The sequence below is a fragment of the Lissotriton helveticus genome, chromosome 7 (genome assembly GCF_964261635.1).
Source record: "Lissotriton helveticus chromosome 7, aLisHel1.1, whole genome shotgun sequence".
NCBI classification, from domain to species: Eukaryota; Metazoa; Chordata; class Amphibia; order Caudata; family Salamandridae; genus Lissotriton; species Lissotriton helveticus.
This window is the reverse complement of record NC_136068.1, coordinates 1,803,851,202-1,803,857,201: the sequence shown is the minus strand read 5'-3', so window position 1 is coordinate 1,803,857,201 and position 6,000 is coordinate 1,803,851,202.

The following is a 6,000-nucleotide window of genomic DNA, read 5'->3' as shown; positions in this document are numbered from 1 at the left end:
CAACTCAGACACCTTTCCAGAAATATGGAAACACGCCGAACTCAGCGCCCTTCTGAAAAAACCAACAGCAGACCCCTCAGAACTGAAAAACTACCGACCCATCTCCCTCCTCCCTTTCCCGGCCAAAGTAATCGAGAAAGCCGTCAACAGCCAACTCGCAGCCTTCCTTGAATCCAACAACTCCCTGGATCCCTCACAGAACGGCTTTCGAGCCAAACACAGCACCGAGACCGCCCTCATTGCGGCGACCGACGACATCCGAGCACTCCTGGACAACGGTGAAACAGTGGCCCTCATTCTTCTCGACCTCTCCGCCGCCTTCGACACTGTCTGTCACAGCACCCTCATACAACGCCTCAACAACATCGGCATACAAGGAAAAGCCTTGGACTGGATCATCTCGTTCCTAGCCGGGAGAACACAGAGAGTCCGACTTCCCCCTTTCTACTCAGAGCCCACCGAAGTCATCTGCGGCGTACCTCAAGGCTCCTCACTCAGTCCCACCCTCTTCAACGTCTACATGAGTCCCCTCGCCCCCATCGCACGTCGACACAACCTCAACATCATCTCCTACGCCGACGACACCCAGCTGATACTCTCCCTCACCAAAGACCCCAACACCGCCAAGGACAACCTTCACGAAGGTATGAAAGAAGTAGCCGAATGGATGAAACAGAACCGCCTAAAACTCAACTCAGACAAAACTGAGGTGCTCATCCTTGGATCCTCCCCCTCAGCGTGGGACGACTCTTGGTGGCCTTCCGCTTTGGGATCAGCGCCCACACCCACTGACCATGCACGTAACCTTGGCTTCATTCTAGACTCCTCTCTCTCAATGTCCAGACAAGTCAACGCCGTATCGTCCTCCTGCTTCAACGTCCTTCGCATTCTCAAAAAGATCTTCCGCTGGATCCCCCTCGAAACAAGAAAGACTGTCACCCATGCACTGGTCACGAGTCGACTGGACTATGGCAACACTCTCTACGCCGGAATTACAACAAAATTGCAGAAAAAGCTCCAGCGCATCCAAAACGCATCAGCGAGACTCATATTAGACATCCCGCGCCAAGAGCACATCACCGGTCACTTAAAAAACCTCCACTGGCTTCCCGTCAACAAAAGAATTACTTTCCGCCTTCTTACCCATGCACACAAGGCCCTTTATAATCTAGGACCAGAATGCCTCAACTCCCGACTGTCCTTCTACTATTCCACCCGCCAACTAAGATCATCCATTCAAGCCCTCGCCGCAGTCCCGCTCATCCGAAAAACCACCATGGGCGGCAGATCCTTCTCCTTCCTGGCTGCCAAGACCTGGAACTCACTCCCCACCCACCTCCGCCTTACTCAGAATCACATCTCCTTCAGAAAAGAATTGAAAACTTGGCTATTCGATAAACAATGAACCCCTCCCGCTAGCGCCTTGAGACCCTCTGGGTGAGTAGTGCGCTTTATAAATGCCTTAACTTAACTTAATGGCAGCTGTCCCTTAATGTATGTAGGGTCCACAGGCGCCGGTCTGTATTTTCTTTCAATTCTGGGGTTAACAACCCTTGCTCTTGTGGTTTCTTTGAAAATGTCTCCTGCATGTTTAAGGACACCTTTCAACATTGGCAATGTTTTAACCGATTTCTCTGAAGTGGAGAAAGTGTCAAACAAGAAGTCCTCTTCAATTGGGTCAGCATGCATTTCCACATCATGATTCTGTGCTGCCCTTTCTATTAATGTGTTAAACGCAGCTGTATCTTCTGTTGGCGAAGGTTTGACAGGATAAGAAGGAATATCAGGAATAGTCTGTGACTCACTCAATAGGGTCTGTCCAGGCTTGAGTCTGGTAATTATATTGTTCATTATAGTCATACCCCATATCCTCATTAGTGCGTGTGGGTGAGTATGCAGAAATGTCCTGGCCGTGGTACCTTACAGTCTCAAAAAGGACAGGCGATGTAGAAGAATCCCTTTTCCTTTTGAGTGCAATTTTATATGATTCCAGAGTATTTTCCGACCTGATCTTGCTTTGATAAATAGTAAGTCTGCCAGAATCGGAGTCGATATGTAGCTTCGACTGATCATCATAGGAGGGCTCTTGGTACACAACGTCCTCTTCCAGAGGAAGACTCCTTTTTCCCATTGACACCTTCTTTGGTGTTTCGACCCCGGTTTTCGGGTCGAGCGCCTTAGGGCGTGCAGTCGGAGGCAGACCGAATTTTATCGGTGGCATAGTGTCTTTAGACAGACTGACCTTCTTCGGGGCCGGCGTCGATAGAGGCCCGACCGACTTTGCCGTGTCGTCAATATGCTTTTGGCCCTGCGTCGACTTCGGTGCTTGTTGCGTTGGAGGCACGCTCTTTTGCCTCGATTCGACGCGCTCCTTCGAGGTGCCTTTGGGTTTCGGCTTGAGGGCTTTGACGAGCTGTGGCCTGTCGACTCATTGCTTCGGATCGAGAACCTTCCGAGACTGGAGTCCCTTGTTTGTGTCGCTGTCCGTAGACGTCGACCTCGTCGGTTCGACGTGCTTGACTTGAGTGATGGACTTCAGCGCACCGATCTTTGGCTCAACACCCTTCATTTTTGACCTCGCAGGGTTGTCGACACTTTTTGTCTTTGTCGAATCCGATGTGTTCGAATTCTTCAATCCGAAGACTGTCTTCAGCAGTTTCGGTTTTGACTCGATGGCTTTCGGTTTCACTTTCAGTAGTTCGACCGATGGCTCGTGTGATATATTCTTAGCCGGGCTGAGACACGGGGCTATAGAATGTTCATCATGATCTTGGCTAAGGCCTTCTGGTGATGCCTCGACCTGAGCCCTTGGAAGTCTATCAGTGTCCGTTCCGGGCCCCGTACCCACTGTTGGGCCTGGTTCATTGCTTGAGTCGTCATCGACGGCTCCGATGGGGGATAAGTCGTCCCTTACCTCGATGACGTTTTCATTAGACGTTTTTTTTGTCGTCTTCATAATAGTTGGAGTCATGCTCCGAACCGGGATCCGACTGCTGTTCTGGATCCTCACCCTCGACGACCTCATCGTCTTCTTCATCGAAGATATTCACCGGGTCGGGCGCTGGCTTCGTCATCGTTTGCCTCGCTGCACGTCGGAGCCTAAGCGTCTTCTTTGACCTGAATCGAGCACAAGCTAGACAGTTGTCCTCATTGTGCTCTGGTGATAAGCACTTGTTGCACACCGGGTGTACATCGATGTGCGGGTACTTACAGTTACAAAGGGGGCATCGTTTGAACGGGCTCCATTCCATCGACGATCGGGCCTCTGGTGTCGAAAAGGCCACGCGTCTCTCTTCGACGTCCTGCTCGAGAAGAACTGGAACAAGAACTCGGCACCAATCGAAATAACAATACCGACGACCCCGAAGGCCTTTTGGCCTTTAGAAAAGTTTCCGAACTTGAGTAAAGAAAAGTACATCCGAACCCAATGGCGGAAAAAAACAATCTGAGGATGGAGAGGATGCCCATGCGCACTGTAGTCCAGGGGAGGAGCCACCTATCTCGTGATACTTCGAAGACTCTTCCAGGACAACAATGTGCAATCATCCGGACCCAACACTAGGCGGCGATCTATGCACAAGATATGAATTCAGCAGCCCACCTGCCTCGAACGCATATTTATGGCTTCTGGCATGTAACATGTCCCTGTAAATTAGTTTCCCTCAGCTTTCATATGTTACGTACCATTTTAAAAGGCACACCTTTTCTCTGTTTACTTTCACCGTGTCACGTGCCTCACATGCGCTGTTCACTTTTTAACGAGCACCATGTGTGCACTCTTTTGCTTACACTTATGTATAAGTGATATTGCGGTCTGAAATGTATTTCTGTACCCATGATCGAATACAGACTGCGATAGTCATCCTTGGCATTTCGTGCATTTTTCCTCGTTTGCTTGTAATTTATTTTACTGTGTAATAATTTGTCTTTAGAATACTACCTGTTGAGACAGTGTTGTATGCTATTGCAATCAAGATGGAGGCATACAACACTTAATCTGGTCCTGTCTATTGTTACAAAAAAGTTGGCAAAATGTAATGACTACTAAGAACTCGTCCAAAAAATTTAATCCTGAACCTTTCCCCAGGATTGGTCTTTCTGCATGATACTGCTGAAATATTTTGAAGGACCCGCTATATGAAGAGATGGTACGATACATCACTTGCTGTAACAAAAATTTGTTTTTGGAGGCAATGTAACTCACCTGCAGAATGGATACATGATTTGGCTACAGCAGCATCTTATAAAAAAAGTAATCGTCTTTTTTTAACAAACAAGATTCCAGATCAAGCGAAGAAGCGATACCCTGCTATAACATCACAATTTATGATCTGAGCATAGTATAGGTTTGTGCTTCAGGTGGAACTTTAGCAAGTACACTACCCTTTTGTCCTGATAGACGTGGGGTGAGCAGCGCTTTTCAGGTTTAATAGAACTAAAACCTTGGATAATTGGAATCACCTTAAGTCTTCACTCTTATTTTTCTATCTCTTGTTCTTTCTCTCTTTCTTACTCATGTTGTATAATATTTTGCACAGTGTGGCTCAAGTCGTGAAGGTCTATCGTTTGGTTATTTGAGATCTCACAAATGGATAGTTAGAGAACACGTATGAATAAAACAGTATAAGGTAAGAGATGAAGGATAGTTGACTGCCATTAATCTCTTACTTTATACCCTTTTTCATTTTTTCATCCTGCCTGTGTATGCTTTGCTCGCTATAAATGTGTTTAGATAGCTTCCTTCTGTTAAAAGTTTACCCTTTTGAAAAAACAAAGAATTGACGGTAAAAAAAACACACACACAAGAAAAAATGCCACGCCACAATCAGCATATGCTGATGGGTAAAGTGTGGAAAAGTAAATATGTCTTTTCTCAACAGTACATGTTTTCCAGACAAGCAAGGTCTCCCCCACAGAACCGGGTTAGATCTAGAAAATGAAGTGTATAATTTAGGTAATTATTCTTCGAATTTCATGGTCCTGAATGTTCAGTCTGATACTACTCCAGACTTACCTGCAATTTCGGTACTACCAGTCAAAGGCGAATTATGTGTCCGAAATAATGGTTCCGTACATGTAGGACATAGTGATTGTACTACTATTGTCAAGTATAGTGACAGTGGGAAATCTATTTTCAAAGCTTCACGTCATTCTTATTTTATTTGTGGTCAGACCGCATATGTTCGTCTGCCCCTCGATTGGGAGGGAACCTGTTACATTGCCTTCCTACTGCCACCTGTTTTTCTAGCCCCACCCGACTACCATAGGAATTCCCACCTAGTACATACTAGACACAAGAGAAACCTCCCGATTGTCGATTATACTGAAACTGTTCTAGAACAATATATAGATATCAATAAAGGTGTCTTCCCTTATTTAGGTACAGTTGTGAATAGTAAACTGATACGTAGGTTAACCAGAACACTCGAAGCAGTAGTAATTGAGACTACTTCTGCTCTAAGTAATTTAACCGAAGAACAATCCTTTATGAGAATTGTCGTGCTCCAGAATCGTCTCGTCCTTGACGTCATATTGGCCGATAGGGGCGGGGCCTGTAGAGTCATCGGATCTAGTTGCTGCATTTTCATTCCTAATAACGCGCCGTCTGTTTATTCAGCTATAACCAGACTCCATAAAATTGCCCATCTGTTACACCAAAATCCAGGCACCTGGACATGGTCCGGTTGGTTCTGGAATATAATTTCCGCTTGGGGATGGAAAGTCTTGTCCTTTCTAGGTATTGCAGTAGCGATCATATTTAGCTGCTGCCTCTGTATACAATGTGGCCCTGCGATTTGCGGCATTTGTGCTACATCATGTATTCCTAGTCCCAAGCCCCGTTCTAAAACCCGTTCCAAGAAAATTCGAGACGAACAAATGATACTGTATGAAATGATAGATGGTATCATGAATATTGATGTTTCCTGAAGGAAACGTAGTAACAAGGAGGGAATGTGGAAAAGTAAATTTTGCCATGTTCTGTGTCCCTACGCGTCCTCC